The sequence below is a fragment of the Perca fluviatilis genome, chromosome 8 (genome assembly GCF_010015445.1).
Source record: "Perca fluviatilis chromosome 8, GENO_Pfluv_1.0, whole genome shotgun sequence".
NCBI classification, from domain to species: Eukaryota; Metazoa; Chordata; class Actinopteri; order Perciformes; family Percidae; genus Perca; species Perca fluviatilis.
Genome location: NC_053119.1, coordinates 22,569,702 through 22,592,922, shown reverse-complemented (window position 1 = coordinate 22,592,922; position 23,221 = coordinate 22,569,702). Strand labels below are relative to the sequence as shown.

The 23,221-nt window shown below is 38.7% G+C and overlaps 2 long non-coding RNA genes across 2 annotated transcripts in view; one reads left to right on the top strand and one right to left on the bottom strand.

The window, feature by feature from the left end:
* Positions 1-15,906, top strand: part of LOC120563633 — a 105,260-nt gene extending 89,354 nt beyond the window's left edge. Inside the window, exons 2-3 of the long non-coding RNA XR_005639987.1 lie at positions 14,580-14,698; positions 15,736-15,906. This is a non-coding gene — a long non-coding RNA (uncharacterized LOC120563633). The remainder of the gene's footprint in view (positions 1-14,579; positions 14,699-15,735) is intronic.
* Positions 12,867-17,526, bottom strand: LOC120563634. The gene is made up of 3 exons (XR_005639988.1): positions 17,153-17,526; positions 16,963-17,025; positions 12,867-13,885 (listed from the first exon to the last, which is right to left on the bottom strand). It is a non-coding gene; the product is annotated as an uncharacterized LOC120563634 (long non-coding RNA).
* Between the last annotated feature and the right edge of the window lie 5,695 nt (positions 17,527-23,221).

Sequence of the window (23,221 nt, the reverse complement as noted above, 5' to 3'; positions counted from 1 at the left end):
ATTTATATGGAGAACAGCACCTTATTAATATGTTAATACCTGCCAATTCTTCCCCGCTTCACATTTAAGAGAAGAATAGCTTGACCTTTGCTGACAATCTGCCAGAGTCGAGCTAGCCTAGTTTAAGAAAGTTGCTTAATGTTAATTGCCCTTTGAGCCAGGAGAGCACCAGAGCTTGTTGTAATACACTGATGTGTGAAAAAAACTGGGAGTGACCACCATATAATGAATCAATAAATAAAACAGAATGAATCCACAGCGGTCAGCCTAAATCATATACTATAAAACTGACAGTATTGAAATTAATACAAATTTGATACAATGTAGAAATTTGAGGACATTTGAATGATTTAACAATAAATAACTGTTATACATCTCTAAACTCCTAAACTGTTTCAATTGGCAATCTAGTTTTGTCATGTAGAAAGTAAGTTAAGATTGTTTGCAGGAGTATGCCTTTAATAATTAATTGTTTCTGATAAGCATGGCACTTTAACAGTGATCTTTCGACCATACAAATTAATATGTAGGCCCTTATTGGTTCTGTGGGACTTGGAAGTCCATATTTTGCATCCGGTCAATGTTCAATATTATAGAATAGATATAGGAATCCAGTATTGTATCTATTTATCAGATTCCAATCGGCTAAAGTGATGATCAGCACCCGCTAAACACGAGAAGCCTGCTGCCTGAGATTCTTTTTAGCAGAATATGGTGTAGTGCAGCTGTCTTTAGACCGTTTGAGAATGTTATTGTCATGATTGGATATAAAAGAACACACTTTGGCAAACAATAATTGTGCTTTCAGGACACCACAGATTTCATTGATCCACAGACGAGACTTAATTACATTAGATTTTTCCCTTGTGTCTTCAGATTCATGATGCCCATAGGTTTTCTCCAGTGTGTATGGCTGGAAAAGTGACAATGACAATGAATGAATGGTGATTTATATTTAGGCTTCATTGATGATCTGGGTGGCATTTCAGGTAAACTCTGAGTCTAACCCTGATCTCTGAGTTGATTTACCCTGAGATGGGAAACTCTGAGTTTTCGCTTTACAGCTGATATGAGTTAGTTCAATCAACACGGGGGGGTTTTTTTTCCCCCCCAACAAAAAAAAAAAAAAAAGAAAAAAAGAAAGAGAAATCCCCCCCCTCACGATTCACCATGGTAACAACCACAAACAAACGGTTCGTGGAAATACTCATGCGCACATACAGCGAGTTAAAAAAAAAAAAAGCAACACAGCGGCTGCTGCAAAAGAGAGAGAATTTGCGTGGGAGAAAATTGCTGCTAGAGTAAATGTGTATATTCCAATATAGTGTATATCATATTTAATCATAAGTATAGCCTAATATTACTGGTGAAATGGTATTGAACCTATAATCTATTCATTTAGGTGCAATCCTGCGGGCGAAAAAGTCCTAGGCCTACTAATCCCATTCTGAGGCTGCAGCACCATCATTATCAGAATTATAATCCATAATCTTTTATTTCAAAGGTTTTACATCATTCACCTGCAATAATGTGGAACTCCTTTTAAAAACGTTTAAAACACGTTTCAGATCACCAATGTTGTAAAGACAAATGCCGTTTGCAAAAGAAAACAGTAATGCGATAATCTGCTGGGATGTAAGAGCATAGATGGGCGACGTTAGTGATATGAGGACGGATAAGGTTATGTAGGCCACATAACTGATCGACTGGGAAGAAAAAGGATACCGCTCAAATAGGAAGTTACCTGAAAATTAAAATGTCGGGGCTTCAATATCATCTCCCGACGTATGTTTAACTCTGTGAAATAAAGCAGCTTCTTCATCAATGGGATCGTAGACAAAAGGAAATGCCATGTTTTGAGAAAAAAAAAATGTATAGGCTAGTCTGCCTAACATGGTTAATAAACCAACATATATTTTTTTATTCATGCCGATAACAAACTGCGCTAAAATGCGCCTGATACAGACTGAATGAATGAATGAGGAAATGAGAGTGCTGTGTCAAAGGGAGGAGACTGAGACAAACTTGAGGTTTCTTGAAGAAAACCTGCTGGCGACCAGGTTAGGTTCAGACTCAGTTACCATAGTAACTGACTCTGAGGTGAAGTTACATACCTCTCTTTCTGAAACAGAAAACCCAGAGTTTCCCTCATCTCAGGGTTAATAAACTCAGAGTTTTCACTAAACCTGCTTTTTGAAATACCACCCTGGTGCTTAAGAGGGATATAGGCTTAGCCCATAGTGTTTGACATTATAGATACGTATGCGGCGGATGAATTGGTACTATTGGATCACTGCTATTAAACTCAACCTGCATGATAAACGCAAAGGTATTAACATTGTTAAGCTGCCCAGAAATATTTTTTACATTTTAATTGGTAAAATATTTCATGCTAAATTGCGAGAAAATTTATAGAATTATGATGATACGGAATTACCATTTTATTTTGTTTAGCCCTCACTAATCCGGAGCAAGTGAAGTATCCTTCCTTAAAGTGATGGTTTGGAGTAATTTACCCTAGGGTCCTTTGCACCACGACCTCGAGCCAAACACCCCCCCAGAAGCTTTTTTCACCTGGGTCTAACATTGGGCGAGTTAGCCTAGAGTAGCGTTAGCCGCTGAATAGGTTAGCGCGGGGCTAATGGACCCACGTTTGTATCTCTTAAATGACTAATAATGCCCGAAATGATACCAAAGGTCTACACTAGTACATATAGGTTATGTACTCATAAAACGATGGATTGGAAAGTTTGTAAGTACACCAGAAGTTTATGTAAATAACACTTGCCTGCTGGCTTCTGCTCTCTGCTGCTGTTGTTGCTGCTGTGAGTCTAACTGCAGGTAGCAGCAGCAGCAGAGAGCAGAAGAGAGCAGGCAAGTGTTCATAAACTTCTGAACGCGGCGGTAGTGGTTGCTAGGAGAAGTTAACGTATTGTTTTTTTTACATTGATGAAAGATATATGTCCATTTAATTGTTCCTTCTGAGTTAATTACATTGATCTAATCCACGCGTGTTGCCATTTTTCTGTCTGATTTATGTTGGCAGACGACGTCGTTATTTGTCGATTGTTTCTGCAACTGGCTGAAACACCAGGCCTCTTTTAAAAGTTGAACAAATCTGAGACACGAGCAGTGATTTAGAGGTTTGAAACCATGCTAAGAATTCTGCTTCAGATGGAGAATTTTGGTGCAATAATAGCAAAATCATCTTGCTTTTTGAATATTAAACTCTAGATAATGCTTCAAAGCATCCCCGAAACATGCATGAAAGTAGAATGAGAGCTATATGTTAGATCATCCTTTTATGATTAGATATGACCTTTTATGCAATATTACAAGTTAACTATAACAGTATGTCTGCAACAAGTCATTATAACCTGACTGAAATCTCTTATTTATGGCTGCCTGGCTGGATTAATGGAATTTGGTTAAATTACGCAGTTTGAGCTGCGTGATTTAAACATTAGCAGCACAAAAGGGCCAGTCTTCCTGCAAAGAGTCAATGTCTGTAAATGATTTGAATGACTCAAAGGTCAACTTCCACAGTCTGGGTACATTCACTCCAGAAGGTGAGGTATGACTCATGCTCAGGGAGTTCAATTTAGTTGACCGAATTCAGGTGGTTTTAGATAAGAGGAGTCAAGAAAATTGCACTGAATGTTACCATCACTTGATACAGCAGTGTATGAACCAGAAACTTTTAATGATACCACATTCACATGCTGTCTTTGTTTTTGTGCTATAAAGGGGAAGATCTGAAATGTACTCACATTTCTGGGAACCAAAATGTTACTGGATTACCAGTTTATAAGCGAGTTCATTAGAGAGTCTGCATTATACTGGACGGCGGCTCCTTTCACACCAGCCATGGCATGACAAGAATGGTAGTTCAGGCCACTGAGAGGTCTCTGTTTTTTTGTCAAAGCTTATAGTTATTGGCATTCATGTTTATATATAAACACAATAAACAGAGATAGGACTGCCTGTGCCAAACTAATAGATGGTCTCAGAGTTTGGTAAAGTGGCTGGCAAATGGGACTCCATCTCTTCTCACTGTTAATGATCTCCCTTGTGTGCTTTGGCAGATATGGAGTATGAACACCGTTCCAACGACTGAGGCAATTTCATTACACCACAGTTTAATGTGCACACTGGTGTTAAGTTTAGACGAAGCATCCAGCCTTTTTGATTTAATATACTTTGGAGAGGCCTAGAGAAGCATTATGCAATGTATGCCCTTCATTGACTTCTACTGGCACCTACTGGGCCCTGCATCAGTATCATCAGAACTTTTTTTCCTCCCACACAAGTCTCCCTCTCATCTCTGTGAAGGTAGCCTGTGATTAACATGAAACAAGTCAAGACAAGTTCAGCTACTTACAGAAACATTTAGTTCTGATTTATTGTGATGAAAGAACAATATTTCTTTGTTTTGAGTGCTCTGTGTTTTAGAAGTGGGTGGTATTGCAGCCTTCATAGCTGAAATGTTTCTGTGGGGTACTTGCTTGTTAAAAAAAGGCGTGTACTCCAAAAGCGTGTTAACCATAAAGTGCTTAACAAGACAAACAATTTAGCTCCTGGCAACATTATCGTTAAGCTGCCAGTATCGATTAATATATTTATCAGCTCCAGCATATGTCATGGATCATTTTGACATATGGGACAGAAGCAAAAAATTTAGCGAATGACAAACATGTAGTTTAAAGTTACAACCCCTGTTTGACTGTTCAATTTCAAACAATTAATAAGAGGGATTTATTTGATGAAATATCTAATTGCAGTTGTGATATAACTTGCAATTGTCCCATTAAATTGAGCCAGTATTTGTAATCTACATAGTTATAAACAAAATATGCCATAATATAATCATATTCATCTTTTTTCTCAATTAGATACGATAAAAATAATGCAGCTTCTTATTGTTGAAGTCCTCCCAGAGTATGTTTTTTAAACACTTAGGAAACTTTGAAATTATAATTAAAATTATACATTGACATTTAATATAAAACTGTTAAGCGTTCAGCCCAAATTAATGTTGAGCTAGGAGGTAATTTGTGGTGAACAATAACAAAATCAGGGGGATGTATTTTTTTTTGTAATGTGTTACACGAGTATTTAGCTCACATTTAACTGCCTTGCTAGAAGCACAACAGGAACATTTCTGACACCCAGATCCAATTTGCTTTGCTTGATTCCTGGTTGACAAAACAATTAGTGCAGCTGTGCCACAGAGATGTGCAGTGTTTCTGCTGCTGCTGACATGACACTGATGGAGCATGGAAAGATACACTGCCACTCCGCAGGTTAAGCTCTGCCATTCACACAACAGCCTCATTAGCTAGCCGACACTGTGTGTTTGCACTGAAAAGCGGCCCAGCCTTTCTAAACAGTCAAATTTATATATGAGCTGTGCTATCACAAGGTTATGCTTGTTTGGAGTGAATAGGATCTCAGCCATAAATAAATCAATATTTGACTAAATTCAGACAACAAGACAGAAAATACAGTCCATTACCCACCATTTTTCTTCAATTGCCTAAGATTTCTGTCAATAATACTAATGATTTATGAAACCGTGAAGCAATGATCCTACAAATCATTAACTTTAATCTTTAATAATAAATCAACATCCAGAGGAAAAATAGGTAAACTGCAGCGCTTGCCTGAAACAAAGTAAAGTTCCAACCAATTCCACACATAAACCCAGAGTACAAAGCAGGATAATAAACATGTTCAACAATTAATCACTGAATATTGTTCACAGTACAATAATTAAGACCCTTCAGAATGACATATTCTGGACTGTGGTCTACCGAATCTTATACAACAGGTAGTTTGAGCAGTCAGATTCTGTCTTGAGTGCTTCTTGGTTGTATTCAACTCAGTCATATGAAGTGACTGAGTGTAAATGGGCTCTTTGTAAGGGCTAATTGTGAGGGTACTAATTTACATTTTAAAATCCAGTCACAAAAGGTAATCTTTTGCTGTACAGAGCCAAGCTTTGGCCTTAAGGGATCCTGCCACTTTAAATCATGTCCAGTGACTGCCTGTTAAAACTGACCCAAAACATTCACAGTTTGAATTCAAATGCAGGTTTGTCAGAGACTGAAAACACATAAGCTTTTAACTTACTCTCAGAGCAATAGTGTGGTGTTGTCCACCTGATGTCCTTTGAAAACTCTGGCTGATCAGTTAATTTTCCAAATGGCTTCAGCAGACGTGGATCAAAACTCCCTAGTGACGGAGGCTGCCATTTTAAATGGTATTTGTTGTCCTCCTCAAGACCCTTTCAAGTTGTCAGCTCAATAGCCTGTGTTGAAATCAAGGGGGAAGGTGATGAAGTGAGACAGAGACCAGAGGAGTGCAAAAGAGCTTCAGAGTAGACACTGGCTATTGTACTGTGATGAGGATTTATCTCCTTAGAATTTGAATTACAGGAAAGAACAAAAGTTGTAAATGTGGCTACCACCTCTATTTAGATAAAGGGTCATTTTTAACCATCCTAGATAAAAAAAAAATAATGGCTGTTCCTTAATTCCCTGAAGCTTCACCAATCAATATGTTTTTATTATCAGTGGGAAAATGTGTAATGGTAAATGGATCACTCGTAATTGGAAACAAACCGATAATTATCACCGGACTTGAGTTCATCTCATCTCTCCAGAGCGTTTTAGCATCTTTCAGGTCATTGTTTTGGTTTAACTGCATTGATTTGGTTCACATCCGTTTGGTTTCTGTTTCAGAACAACATGGACCCTGTAGTTTATTTTGAGACAATCCCACATACACCATCATGCTGCTGTAAATACTCCCCAAGGCCTAGTCCACATGTACATGGGTATTTTTTAAATCGGGGATTTTCCCTTCTTCGTTTTCAAAAAAACTCTTGTCCACACAAGCTCCATTTAACAAAATTAAAACGCAAAAACACAATTGAAGCGCTGTCAAGAGCATGCCAAACCAACAGGTGACGATATTAACCTTAACCCTAAAGCCATGCTGGCCAAGCAGAAGCCTGAAAAAAAAAAAACTATTACAGAAAGGTTACGTGGCTGCAATGGTGCATCGATTGCTCCGTAGCGCATTCTGACGCCTCTGTTCCTCATAGTGGAATAGTAATTGTACATTAATGTTTAAACATGTAAAAAGTCCTGTTAGCAATGTTTGAACTAGCACTATTTGGCCACAACTGCCATTACACAAAATGTCACCTAATTTGTGATGCATCACAAAGGCGATAACCACGCACACTCTGATGTTGCCAATGTAACACAGTCCCCAGTAACTGCACTCTTTATACAGTACCTGTTTGAGTTTCATGAAATGATAAAGCCTTTTTTAAGTGTATCTGAAATCGATTTTTAAAATTCAGCTATTCAACTAACACATAGTTGGTTTTGGTCTTTTGTTTAACATAAGAAAAATATAGAATAACACTAGCTTTATTCTTTAAATAAGCACAATCTGATAAGTTCTCTGAATTACTATCTTAGACATGAGTTCAAGTGATGCCAAACATTGTGTTATTTAAAGTCCTTGTGTGTGTCAGCTCCCACTCCACACTCTGATGCCACTGTTCTTCTCTAGTCAGAGTGGATTAGTGTGTCCGTCAAATGCCTTTGATCAACAAACAGGCTTGAAAGGGACAAGACACTCCACTTCCCCCAGCTAATTATCTTGAATGAGCTACCAGGACAGCGACAAAGCCAGTGCCAAAGCAGTCAGCTCTCTCTACTACATGCTTATCATTTGCTGACACAGATAACATGCCATTACAAGGTGAGAGCACTGAGTTACTGCACTGTGCTTAGTTGTAAATACTGACCTTAAATAGCCTTAAAATAACCTAAACCTTAAATTATTACTTAATAAGTTCCAGCTGACTAAAAATTTCAGGAAAAAAAGAAAGAACCTTTAACAATATTCATTTAGGAGCGTTAAGAGTAAAACTTTTGCCATTTTGTTGTAACGGACACTTACTATCTGACAGTATATCTGATTTAAATGTAGTGCAACTTAACTTTTAGCAAAACCTTCAGATACGCTTCAGGTGTAAAGGCTCCAAATCAGTTTCAGAATGCAATAATCTCTTCACAGTTACACCTGCTAAAAGATCTTGAACCTGAGCCATGAATTTCCAAGAGCATTTGAGAGAACATCTTTTACCTACGAGGCACCAGGAGACTGTTCCTATTGAGCTGCTTTGGGAGTTTTTAGAAAATAAAAATAGACGCTTCTATAAGACAAGTAAGTTGCTGATGGGTTTAGAAAGCTGTTCCAATTTCATCCTTTGAGGAAAAAGGGACAGAGGGGAAATGTACAGTACCCTTGAGAAAGTCAACCTTACTGATCCTGCTTTAAGCTTTTATCTTGGGCATGTCCACATACATTTCTGAGAGCAGTGCAATCTATAAAGTCAGAACAAACAAATATGGTTTGTTGTAACAAAACCGATATGACACAACAAGGACATGCGTTCTTTGGTTTTACAAGATGAATCTGGGTCTAAAGTAAAGTAATGTTAAACTTAAACAAAAAAAAAAGCTGTGCTGAACTGGCGACTGTCTGTTTGATGTGCAGCGGTAACCTTGGACATATCCTCCAGCTCCTTCAGCTGAAAGACGAAAGGACGGAGACTGACCTTTAACCTCTGCATATGCAACATCATTACTGCAGACAGAAGAGTCCTGCCCACAGGCCAGGACATAGAGAAGTGTGCATGTGTGTGTTATTGTGTGTGTGCATGCATTGTCCAAGAGAGGACACATTCTTTCCATCACCATCTATCACAGATGAAAGCATCACTCACTACAGGAAACAGTGCCGTTAATGTGTCGTGAAGGAACGCCTCAGTCTTGTTTTGACTGAATAACTGGTAAGACCAATCACAACAAATGCTGCCTCCGAGAAAACATCTAAGGAACTAGAACTCATTGTCAGATGCTGGTCATAATGTGTAGCTGAGTTAATGAAGAGTTTTTTTGTTTTTTTTTTAAATCAGGTAAAGCCTGTAAGTAAGGGGTCTAAATATTTTGTACTATTACTGAGCTGGAATTACTAAACTTGCTGATGCCTCTTGAGCCTGAGGCTCCCTTGACACATTTACTAAGCTCTTTACCATCTTCCTGGAAGTTAAATCAGCAGGTTTGCCAAGCATCTTAATCCAATCAGTGGACAATGAAAACCCAATGAAAAAGAAGATTTCTGTGGGCCAACAAAATAAAGAAGCAGCCACAGGTGTTGTAATTTTAAAATCAATGGCAGGAAAAATGAGGCACGGATGAGAAATTGATGTGGGAAACAGTGCGTAGACCATCATTGGTTTGCTTTTCATGCATCTCTGAAAGGAGACATATTTTGCCAGTTTTATTCATGGTCAAAGGTGGATGAGCGCATATAGACATTTGTGCAGAGGTTTCATAAACTGTATGACTACTGTTGCACCAAGCTGAGCCCGAGTACACTACACTGAGATATTAAAATGCTGCACACATTAACAAAGATGAATGTTTGCTATGATTCTGATTTATGAGAGCCTGGTGTAGGCAGTCAGTATATAAAATGGTCTGAAAGGATATTCCATGTCATAACATATCTTTTTCAAATACACCCTCTAAAAAAACAAATGTGCTAACTTGCCACACAGGATGGCAAAAACATGCAACTTTGAAGTGCTGCCAGCTGTGCTACATAAGCTGCAAATGTAGTGACTGGCTACATGGTCAAATTAACCTGCTAGGGGGCCCAGGGCATAAATTGATTGCTGGGCCCCTACTGACCCTCCTGTTCCTCACACTCTCTGGGCATTGTGTACAGTTTACCTGCACTGGAATATGAACTGGCCCCAGGTTTGCTGTAAAGTAATTTGAACACAAATTTATTTAGCAATAAACACTAAGTAAGTGCAATACCAACTGAAATGATGGTAACACACTTTTTTCAATCAGCTTCTTAATATGAGTGAAGAACACAATATTTTCAGCCAATATTATCAAGTTTTGTTTAATTCACATAAGATATTTCTGTATTTCTTTTTCCCCCTGTGCTTTTTGTCAATGGTTTTAAGTAGGTAGGGCTTATTTGGAGAAAAAACATGATGACGTACTTCCGTTCACCAATCAGGATAGAGCAACATTTGAATTTGATGACAGGGATTTCAGGGCCCCTGAGGTTTTGGGTTGGCACCAAGCCCCCAGGAGGAGCGCTAAGTCTAAATGCCAACATGGGCTTAGCAGATAACGGTGGTACTGCACCCCATGGCCCAGAAAGACTTTTCACATAGACGTTACATGGCGAAAGAAACGTCTATATTTCAGCGGATAATTTGTTTCGGGGTATACCTACCAGCCCGAACACTGAAAGGGTCCTTGTTTAAAATGTTAAGTTTTTAACATTTTTAACATTCACTAGAAGCGAATCCAGGATTATTAAATTTGAAATGATGAACGCGCATAATGGACGAGAGCAGACCCACGGGACTGCGCATGCCCGCTCAGATGACTGTTCTCCCGAGCTCATGTAGCTAGCTGTAATAGTGGATATAGCTAATGGTTGTAATTCACCATGTGTTCTATATGTCCATGGTATTATCTTATGAAGTTATGATACATCCAAGGGATGTATGTATGTTGTAAAGCCTGTTACGTGGATGTAACGTCATTAGCATTTCCCAAACTGGTGGGGCTATTGGCTAGCTAGCTAGTTGCTAACATCAGGGTTAGCTAGCATGGCTGTATTAAGATCATGCCTACATAACGTTACTACAGACATAGTGATTACATGGCCTTGGTTCTGTCTTATGATACATCCGAGGGCTGTATGCTGTAAAGCTTGTAACGTGGATGAGAGATGAAGCCATGGATGAGCTCTGTTCACGAAAGTGCAGGTTAACTGTAGCTAGCTAGCTAGTAGCATGACATAATGATTAAATCTCCTTGGTTGTTTAGCTAAATACATCTATCGTTTATTTAGCTAAGCATGTAAACGATCGGGAACAACGAAAACACAATGTTTAATGTTAGCTAGTGAATATTTTAGACAATAAAAACGGCGAGTTCATGAGTTCGCCACTTGTAAGAGCCACGAGCGATAATCTCATGAACGAGCATGCTGCTACCGGTTGCTAAGACAACAAACAAATTGTTGCTAATGCGCGTGTCCACCATGACGTTATGGGCCAAGAATGCAGAAAAGCCAAGCTCCATGTTGTCTTAATGCGCTTTTGAGCACTCTCATTGGAACGTACGGGGCTTCCCGCCGAACACTGTATCCAGTTCTCTTAATACATCCATGGTTGGCACGTTGTATGGTTGGCAGTCCAATGATTGAGCTGTAAACAACTTTATATACAGAGGTGCATCTACTGAGTGGCATTTATCTGGTTGTAAGTAGGTGACTTTACTTTCTTTGAACTGCTCACTGTGTGAATGCATAGGGAAAGCAGGGGCACTTTTAATGACCCTGGTCAACCTGCACTTTTCTATAGAGCATTAATGCAGTGCCAAGTAATGTAAATCTGTACAAACTGCTAAACAAAGGGTAGTGAATGTAAGAATGTGTATATTGAAGGAGACAGGCCATTCAAATTTTGCTTAACAAAATGGAGCAGTCATTCAGTTCTCACTTGGCAAGTTGTGACAGCTGTTATACTCATTGTGGTAACAAGCTGTTACAATGTCTGCTGCATTTCCCACTGAATCCTGATGTAGACTCTGTCATTTTCTCCATCTGAGAATTCCTCCAGCCAAAATTGTTATAACACATATTTATATCACACTCGCTGGCAAGGCTATCTTTCATTTGGCTGTTCCGGAGGTCTTCCAAGGGGCTCCATTAGCACACTCCTCATCACTGTGTTTACTTTGCTTCTGACACATATTGGGAATGCAACATTCCCCGTGCTCTAGTCTCTCCATCACATTCTGGATAAATTATTCACAAGTGATCACATTCCAGTAGTATAATTATCACTGTCCGACACGACACCTCAGCAGTTTCTTAGCAACTGCTATCGCAGCAACACACTTTCTGCTTCCACAACAGCAGTATTTTCCATCTAGTTGAAACCAGACTCATTGCTTGTGGAATTCATGAAATAATGGCATCGGGATTATCCTAAATACAAACGCGCCTCGTAATCAAAACGATTTTATTGCTTCAACAGTAACTCCTAATCTAATGTCATAACAAACATTTCTGCTCTCTCTCACTCTGTTCAATACATCTTTGGAAACATTGGCTCTGTATTGTGGGAGACATAAAACAGCTCCATGTACACTGGTTGGGGAGATGAAAAACCTCTGGACTGCACTCGTCTATTATTCATCCACCCTTTAGAGCTGGCTTTTGAACTGTATGTCAGCATGGATGGCAGGCAACCACCCCAGGCCACAGGCTGAGGGAGTCAGCCTTGGTCTTAGTCAATGAGCTGGAGGCTCAGATGGCTGTGTGGATGGCAGCCAAAACAAACAGGAGGGAGGTTCAGAGAACAGAGCAGGGATGTTGTTGAGGTTTGTTTGGGAAGGTTTCAGATCAATGAATTGCTACTTGGAGAAGTTAGCTTGCAGTCCTTTTTGACCAGATAGTCCTGGGAATTAAACTCAGGACCCAAAACAGAACAAGAACTAGCCCGACAATCACTTATTTCTGATATATAAATATCTGTATATACGTCGGCTGATGAATAACAAGAAATTGCAGTATAGAAATGCCAAAATATGGTTAGGTCATTTATAAACAGTGTTGTTGTTACATACAGGTAGTTCATTTATTTTGTTAACTGTGAAATGTTACAACAATTCTTTCAAAAACAAATTTCCTAACATGTTTATGTAAAAAAAAAAAAGAAAAGAAAATGGATGACATATCATTATCTGATTCTTGTAACTCTCAAATATCATTACCAGTATCTCCCTCAAAAATCCAGAAAGTGTCAGGGTCTAAAAACAATTAGCAAATAATCTTAAATTTCAATTTAGTTTTTCTGGCTTGCCCACTCTCTATATTACACTTCTTTTTAGGGTAGTCTGTTAGCCCCATGACTTTTTTTAGACATCAACAACATTAAGCAAAATTCCCATTCCAAGGTAAAATACTGATACAAGGCGACAACCAGTGCAACACCAAAAAGTTGTATCAATCTTGAGGTTTATGTTTTATCAGGGGTGTTCAACTCTGCAATCTTCACCCTGATTGTCCCTGGTCCATCAGAAAATACTACATTGGGTCCTGTGGTGAAAATGCAGGCACAGATGAAAATGCATAACAAGTTTCTTGTAAACGTTTCCTTTCCATCAAAAAAGAAAATTGTGGTTCCTTGAAAGTTAAGGTGATCACACATTACAATACACTTGATCATCTTGGCTGCCCTACAGGGAGGCGGCAAATGGGCGGTGATGTGCTCTAAATTTAACAGTTAGCAATCTGTCTCTGGAGGAGGCCATTTATCTCATCCAATGACTTTAACACGGTTGTCACAGCATGGACCTGTGTTTGACTGAAATCCAGATTGTGTGGAAGCCACTTTCTTCACTTCCTCACTGTCTATCTATAATCAAGGGTCTAGTTGTAATTTGGAGGAAGCGTTCAACAGGAGCTGACGACTCAATCGACACAACAGCCAATCTCCTGTTTCTGCTTCTCTTTGACGTCGGATATTACAGCTGAAGCTCTGCACAGTCCTCTGTTTTCTTATCAGTCTACCATGGGAACTTGGCTTTCTCTGTGCACACACGCTTATAGTGACATTTAAAGAAGTCTCTCCCTCAGATAAACGTGTGTAATACCAAACAATTCATATCCTTCTGGTTAAATTGCTTTTTCACAATCTGATGCAAAGCTTTATGGGATGTTGACTGCTTTCCTGTTAAGCTCTTCACTGCCAGTCCTGTTTACAAAAGAATGACAGATTCAGGCTATTACAAATGCTGTTTCGACGGACATCACTTGTTTCATCTACATCTATCTGATTCTGAATTTGACATTAAAATTAACATTTTAATTTGATCCGTTTGCTTGCTGTTGTCAAACAGCAAACAGTACTGAAGTGCTTCACAGTAAATCCCATCATATATTAATTACTGATACATTTAACAGACGTTAATAGTACAGTAAGATACAGGTGAAAGTTCTGCAGCACCGCATATCTGTCCAGTAGCTGTGACAGGAAAATGTCCTTCAAATTATTTTCATACACTTGAGTAATACGTGGTCGCTTTTAGTAAATGGCTTCAATTTATATATTGCTTATATCCTAAGCATTCACACATATACCAACCTGCTGTGTTGATGGTTGATTATAGTGTTTTTATGTTAATTATTTCCAAGGCCAGCAAGATCTGAAGATGTTTTAGTATATTTAAGCAGTATTTTGACACATATCTTGGTAATACTGGTAAAGGTGATATTTTGGGCAAAATGCGTACTATAAAAACTTAGTACCAGCACATTCCTACTACTGTTTGGCTCTAAAGCTGTAGCTGTTGAAGTAAGAAAAAGTATCACTCACTCCCTTTCAACAAATCTGAGCATAAAAACGTTATTGCATTTCTGAGTCAAAACCCCTTTTCTTTGACATTCAGGTTGCTGCTGGGTTGTTGTTTTTTGAGGTGCTTTTTATTCAGTCCTTCACAGCAGAGAGGAGAGAATGACAGATGACAAAAGCTCCAGGCCAGGACAAAACCAAGGACACGGTTGTACGGTATGCACCTTCGCCAACTTTCTTTCAAATGACACTTGTTTGTTAAAAGGGCTCTAAAAAAAACAGAATCCTAACTATTTCAGTGTCCAAAAGATAGAACAATGTGTTGTATTAGAAAATGGGCATTGAGTTTATCTCCGACGCCTTCTTGTCTGTTCAACGTGTTGCCTTTAAAGTCACCACATTTTAGGATGCTAATGTGTAACTGAGCTAGATGATTTGGCACAACTCAGACTGTCTCTCTCAGTAAATGGGATTCTCCTGAGAAGCTTCTTCAATGTTTAATTAAAAGTGTGCAGTGAACGTGTGATTACTTTTCAAACTCAATAACAGAAATAAGATGATGGACCGAACACAACCACCAGTTTGATTAGCTTTACTATTTCAATATATTGTATTATAAGTATTTAACAGTTTGTTTCCAAGGTGATTAAATACTTTTTCAACTGACCACATGAAAAACATTTAATGAATTGATTCTATAAATGTTAGTAATATAGTGATTGCATGCGGGTTGTTTTGTTATTTCACGTTTCTACACCAAAAATGGCATTTTAACATACTGAAGTCTCACTTTACAGTAGATTCCCAGAAAATACATCATCAGTAATATACAGTAGAAACAGAAGTATGGCCAGATGGTGTTGTTGCTTTACAGTTTGCATCTCTTACTGTTCATACTATTACCAACTGGTTTAATTGTATCCATAGGCTTTACTTATCACTAGCATTTGTTATGCTCCACACTTTATGGTTGGGATGAAAGTCTGTATTTCTACAAGGTAGAATCATTTCAGTTACTAAACATTGTGTTTCACTTGAATAGTTTTGGATATAGATTTTTTTTGGTGTTTTACTAGATTATGGCAATTTTAGAAAGACTTTTAATTTAGAAAGCCAATTGTAGTGCAAGATTTCAGTTCCTAATCATATTTATATTTGTCAAAAGAAAACTGTCCAGACTCTTGTCATTTTCTCTGGTTTCTCTTCCTGTTGGAGTCTTGCCTCCAAGATAATGTCCTGTCCTCTGTGTTTAGTAGGTGGAATGAGAACCTGTCTGACAGGAGATTTGTCATGGATGTTGACCATGTACTGATGCTTCATCACTCCCAGTTCTCTGTGTGGGTGTTTTGTGCCCTACCAGACCTGCACAAAGACCCAGATGAGCCTGCTCTTTGGAAAATAATAACCACTCTCACAGGAACAGGTTGAAGGTTAGGACCGAAATCCAATAATAAACTTGGTCAAGTCCTTGTTCCTGTATGCTGGTTCTGCATTGACATTCCTCATACATCAATAGATCCGCTTTCTGATAGAACTGATTTAGTGGTGTTGAAGAGTTTTGTACAGCAAATGTCAAAATCGGCTGGTTTCATTGACTGACCTTCGGCCCCCATAGTTCAAGTTGACACCAACAGCAATGATCTTTCTTTAACAAAAGATCATATCATGCTGAGTCAGTCAGCAGAGTCAAATGGCAAAACTGTTGGAGACTTTCTATGAAGTGTTATTTTCAACTAATTTTATGCAAGTAAAAGCAAGCTTCCATTTACAGACGGGACTGATTCCTGACATCTTGCAGATTTCATTGCTCTGGCTAATGGAATTTGTGACACCAGTATATGTACTTTGAACACGTACACTAGTGGTGATGATGAAGGTTTAATCTGCTGCTATTTTCAATTAAAGCTATAGTGCGTAGTTTCTGTCGCCCTCACGAGGAATTCTAAGTAATGACAACAACACTGTGGTGCTACCACATGACTCAAGCCTTCGGTGATCGCGCACCACCCCTACCCCCCTCCACACAGTTGCTAGTAGCGTCTAACCCATCACATCATGGAGAACACGGAGGATAAAAAAAACATGGACTCTTCAGAAGAGGTAATTATCTTGTAATTTGTATGTCCTCTTAGTCTCCAAAGCTAAATGCTGCTGTTGTCCTTTCTCAGTAAAACGCATCACTCGAGCTGCTGCACGCGAAAGTTGTCGGGCTACTCCATTTTGTAAACATGCCATACTGAAAGATAAAGAGAGTTTTGGAGCTAGTATCAACTCATTTGGCAATGGCTTGAATATAACGGACATTCATTAATATAAAATAGTACTATAGCTTTAAGTAACTGCAATGAGAGAAGGATCAAATACTGTAAAGGTTCAGTTTCTGTTTTGAATTTTTGCTGGCCTGCACTCTGTCTCTTTTAGAGATATCACGACTGAAAAAACCAAAACGTAGCCACAAACTGCATTTTGTAATGTGTTACCCTGTGACGTTAAATCATCTTCCGGTCTGCACACTGTTTAAGCATCAAGGTGTAAATCAAGACCTGTAAGACAAAAAGGTTTAACAGTGTGTTGAAAGCCTAAATGGGGATTTATAGTTCTATGTTAACGGGATAGTTCCTTTTTGGAAGTGGGGTTGTACGAGGTACTTATCCATAGTCAGTGTATTACCTATAGTAGGCTGCAGTCGGCACGCCCCCAGTTTGGAGAAGCAGTCCAGAGTACCAGCACGGGACCTAAGCAATGTACTGCTGTGGATGGGGGCCGCAGCAAAAAAATACACCCACCTAAAAAAATCAGTTCAAGTGTACATTTAGAATATTTACAGTGCTTTATCTTTCCGTCAGACAACCCTTAACGATGGAAAACTGAAGCCGGTATATCCATTTGTGCTGTCTTTAAAGCCATTCACCTTGCAGAACATGGCAGTTTCTGGTCTACCAGATTCGGATTCACCAAAGTCACATGTAACCATGTGATCTCAAAATATGTACTATGGCAGCCTTGAGATATGCTGGACCCTGAGGAGATCCATTTAGCTGCCAACAGAGGAGCATATATGATTACATCCATTAAATTTGATTTGTACGGAAGAAGAGATGAATTGCACTTCTGATGTCTTTCTAATTATGTTTCATGGGGGGCAACCCACCACAACATCAGTGGGAATGTATTTGCCTTGCTATATTAAAAATTCTGCTTCACTATGAAGTATGCATACCATATAAATGTTATGGTGGATTAAGTGGCCAATATTAACACAAATTAAATTAAGCCCAAAACAATTCTGCATATAGTGGAACACTTGTCATCCTAATCTCATATTAAATAATGTTTCCTATTCTGAATTGTGAATTGTAAATGCAAAGTACACCACAATAATTAATTTTAATAATTCTCAAATAAATGCATACTTTACCTGTCTAACAGACACTTTATTTCACTGAAAAATAAATTATTGTACATCTGAAAAATGGGAAGTAACAACTTCAGTAGCGCTGAAGTTAATTTATGTTTGCAATTTGTGAGTTATGATACTTTTGAAAGGCTTTTCTTTTATGGCTACTCTAGTAGTATTACTGTTACTTTGCCAGAAGTTTTATTTGACAATAACAAAGGTAATGACTGCAATCACCCACTACACCAAAAAGGGTAATTCAGGTAATGAACAAAATATTTGTAAATTTCTATTAAAAGTTACTAGCATTTTATAATAATCATACAATCGTGCCAATCTCTTCAACTGTTCAATCTGAATAGGGAGGCAACTAAAAGCAACAGAAGGTCAACATAAAATAGACCAAAACCTCAACTAACACTCAGATTCCTTGCACGTGTACTACACACAAGGTGTAGTACACACATATTTTGAGTTAAAATGTTTAAGTTAAAATTGGGTGACTGGGTCTGAAACTCACAAACCTTCACTTGCAATGTTCGGGCCTACTTCTTGGCAACCTTGGCCAAGGCATCAACAGTCTGTTAACCACTTACCCCGCAGTGTAAAACACTCTCTGCAGGCACGGCGGTGGCAGGAATAGTAACGTCCTGTTTGGCAAAGACATTGAGTCTCTTGAAAAAGCTTTCATTCCTTTGCCACTAATGAAGTTGATTTTGGTTGGGAATAATGGCTTATTTAAGTAATATAGTAATATTTGGCCCTGCCTCTGTAGCACAGTAGCCCTTCACAAAAACGGTGCTAAGAAATCAGAACAGTGCTTTACAGTTGGGGCTCTCAAACGATCCTGCTGTCTTTCAGGAACTCGTAGAAGCTTCCTAAACATCTGCACCATTAACACAACCAGTCTAACCAGTTTAAACAGACTATATTTATAATTGGTATGTTTAAAGTAGGACTTTGTGTTTACTTGGCTAAAGTTAGTTGTGCAAACTGTGTATTAAAAAAATACATCCAGATGCTTGTTTTAGTTGCAGTGCTTAATAAAGTTGATCAATGATTACACATGCATTTGTCTCAATTCAGAATGTCTTCCCACTTGCTACTTGAAGTTTAGCAAAGTAAGGACCTCATACTAGTATATTTTATAAGTAAGTATATTTACTCAATAATTGTACTTGAGTACAAATTTGAGGTACTTGTACTTTACTTGAGTCTTTTCTTTTCATGCTACTTTGAACTACTCCAGAGGGAAATATTGTACTTTTTGGTCCACAACATTAATTGGACAGCTTTAGTTACTTTATAAATTAAGATTTTTGCACATAAAACACATGTAATTTATAAAATCTGATGTTTTATTATAAATTAAACTCAGTGGCGGATCTAGAAAATTTTACATGGGGGGGCAAAGGGGTAGCAAGAGATCTTGGTAGGGTGGCAGGGGAAGACGGTACATGGAAACCCTCATACATAAACTGATATGCCCTACTACGCCCCGCAACGCCCTGCTATGCCCTAAACTGCTACGCCCTAAACTGCTACAACTATTATTTCTATTCATAGTTCCATTATCTTTTTTGTTACTATAATTACCATTATTATGAATCATAATTCTCTATATCTGTATCCATCTGTATGTAACCAGCGACCACCAAGACCCTGGATATGTCTGATGTTTCTGTTGCACCAAATGCTTGCTCTTGGGAGAATTGTTGGGTCATTGTAACTTAAAGAGTGTGGTCTAGACCTACTCTATCTGTAAAGTGTCTTGAGAAGAGTGAACTGTTGTTGTATATGTAAATATTTACATATCTAACCCTATAACATATACAACAGAATGGAAATAGCCAAAAACTGAAAACACATCATGTCACAGGACATGTTATGTTACTGTACTGCAATTTATATGTAAGGAGAATATAAACCAACCATATGGTCCAGGGGTTACTGCAGCCTCCTCTTCCTCTCTGTCATCTTCATCCTCCTGATCACTCTCGGCCTCTGTCCCTCTCTCTGAACCTGCAGCCTCCTCTTCATCCCTCACTGTCAATTCTTCCTTTCCCTCTTCTCTTTCACTCATTTCTGCATCTCCTTCTGTGGTCTTCTCCTGCTCTGACCTGCCTGGTCTCTCCAGTTTACTGTCTTCTCCTTCTTCATTTCCCTCCTCCTCTTCCTCCTGTGCACTACTCAGGATTTTCTTGGCTGGCAATATCCCCACTTTTAGGCTTCAGCTAATATCTCCAGCTAATCTGGCCTGCAAAAGTCAAGATGTGAAAAGCTCTTGTTATTCTTGTATTACATTACACTGTAGGGCCCTGTAGCTAATAAGTAGCCTAAAAAACATAACATCAGACGAGATTTATTACATGCACACATCAGTTATGTTTAGACTAGCCTTCTTAATCCCGTTGTATTTGTTGTTTTCCCAGTTTGACAGTAAAGTATGTTGCCTGGTTTAATTTGTGCAGCCGTATTGCCGTGATATGTGAGAGGAAGTGGATTTTATAGTAGCCTACTCCTTAACTAATCATATACAAATGATCGGTCGTCTCAGCAAGCACTGTGTAGTGTGTTGTCGCAACGCACCACGAAACGGCGACCCTTTGTAAACGTTATGAATTCAAACATGCCAGTTTGTAATATTCTGTATTATGCTCTTCTTGTCTTTACTGAAATCAAACTAATCAAACAGCAGAATGCGCTTACAACCCACGGGGAGCAATTTGACTTTTGGCTAACAGACGCGCTCGTTGTTGATACTGACTTCGCCTTTAGCAGACATTATAATTATTACAAATTTAACTTTAGATGAAACGTGTGTTTTAACTTCACCTGGGAAACAGACTTCACTTTGAGAGGCTCGGGGAGGGGGGGCAGCTCAGTCGCTCCAGTCTTTGCCGGGATGCAGGGCCCCCACACCGCAGCAGACTCGCTGTGTGCGAGCCTGAATGTGCGAACGCTGCTCTGCACGTTTGATGCAGGGACGTAGCTAAGTATTTGAGGGGCAGGGGGCTAAGATTACATCTACAATTATTATTTATTATGAATTAATATAAATTAATTGTTTGTTTCAATGTTTTAAGAAGCCTGTGCACATAGTGGCAGTTTGTTTTTACAAGCAAAGTTTTTTGAATGCCAAAGTTAGGGGGGCAGCTGGGGGGGCAAGGCCCTACAGTGGGGGGGCAGCTGCCCCCCCTTGCCCCCCTGTAGATCCGCCCCTGATTAAACTACCCAACAATATAACGGCCTACAAGTCCAGATGAAGTTACAAGACGATTAAACACAGTTTAACTGTTTGGATCCTTTCCCGTTTCTAAAATGTGAGGATTTTTCTGCATTGAGTACTTTTACTTTTAATACTTTAAGTACATTTTCTTGATGACACTTACATACTTTTACTTAAGTAACATTTTCAATGCAGGACTGTGCAGTAGTGAGGTACTTTTACTTAAGTAAAGGATCTGAATACTTCTTCCACCACTGCACTTCAATTTGTTCAACACCCCAATGTTCCTAAAAAAACAACGTATGGTGTTAGATTAGTGCAAGCAACACCAGAACCCATTTTTAGCGGGCTCTAACAAGTGGCGAGAGGAGAACAGATGAGACACAGCATGGAGGGGCATGACACAGTAGAGTCAGAGGTGTCGTAATAAACTCTCATCTGACATAACAACCTCAAAATCCTGTACCTTGTTAAAATTTACCGGCTGAGCCACAGGAAAAGTGGCCTATGTCTCACCTTATACTTTGCTATCACTCAATTATTGCAGAGCTTCTCAACAGTGCTATTGACAGAATACCATCTAGGACAAAGCACTTACAATAGGCCCTCAAATTCTGAACATAATTCATATTTTGCAGGATGACCATTTTAAGTTAAATTGACCTTTTAGATGAACAGACTATATGTGTTTTCCAAAGATATGATTAAACCTTGCTTTGACAGACTGAACTTAATGCACTTTCTAAATATTTTCATTTTTCAGGCGCTTTCAAACTGGCAGAACAATTCAGCTTACTTGGATTTCACTGACTCTGCAATAAGAATGGAATAAATCTTTCTAAGTGATCATTTTCTAAAGCATTTAAACTAAACCACCACTCCGCCAATTCAAATTCAATAAATACCCCGCCTTTTAACCTATGCTGCACTCATTTTAGAGCACATTTTTAAAACACATAATAATATTGGACCAGTAACTATCCTGCAAGTATAGACAATAATCTACTTATTAATCGTCCTTGTGGAAGCCTCTAATCTTTGATGGTCCCTAAATAGCCTAGCACAATTATACTAAACAATAAAACTATACAATCTTATTCTTTGTCTTCATCAATTAATGTGCCCGTGTAGACAAAGAAATGTTGCTCATTTCCTCTGACTAATTGCTTTGAGCAAGCTTGGACTGCTATGACGTTATAATAGGATTTTAAAAGAGCCATTTTCTAAGGGATTATAGGACTGGTTGGTATAACTCACTGCCTTCAGTGCATGCTCCTTTTAAGTCTGTCTCATTTAAGAAGGTCAAAATGCAGAGGGACTGGGACCCAGGGAATAAATGCTTCTACACATTAGAGGTTTTAGTGAAGGTGGTTGTCCAAAATTAAAACCTGCATGCAACTAGGACTGCAGTTGAAAATTAGCCGTCTGGCTAACACTGGCGCATTTACAGAAATGTTGATTAATGTGCATTGTCCTAATATAAATAAATAAATCTTCTTTCTTTCTTTCTTTCTTCTCTGGATCTCTCTGCAAAGCTGTGGTATCACATGAAGATATACAACACGTATGTCAGACTTGATGATTCACAACATATAACTTAAAGTCTCACCAGGCTTTATGGAGAATTACAAAGAATTGGTGCATTAGCAAGGGAGGGGGGCGTTCAACATTTGGTCACATTGTAATTTTGAATCAAATCAAAGTTTTTTGTGAAGTTTACTATGATTGAAGTGGCTATATAGGCACACTTGTTAAAACTACACTCTATCCGAGCTTGGCCTGAGAGCAGGCAATAATCTTGTCAAAGAAATCCAATTAAAAGCACCTGGATCCTGAGGAAACAGAGGAGACTGGTACCTCTTTAAAAAGCTATTTCTGAGAGCCGCAGGCTACTGGGGGCTACCAGGGCTCTGCTCCTAATAGTCTGAAAAAGCTGGGGTTCCCTTTTCTAACAACCGATACACTAACACGTGTATAAACGAACATGCAAGCACACACCAATATGAACTGACTTTAGATCTCAGACTAGGGATGCTTATTTTTTTTTGCCCTGATCTGGATCAGAGTACTTTAATACTGAATATCTGCTGATATCAAGTCCTATCCGATTCAT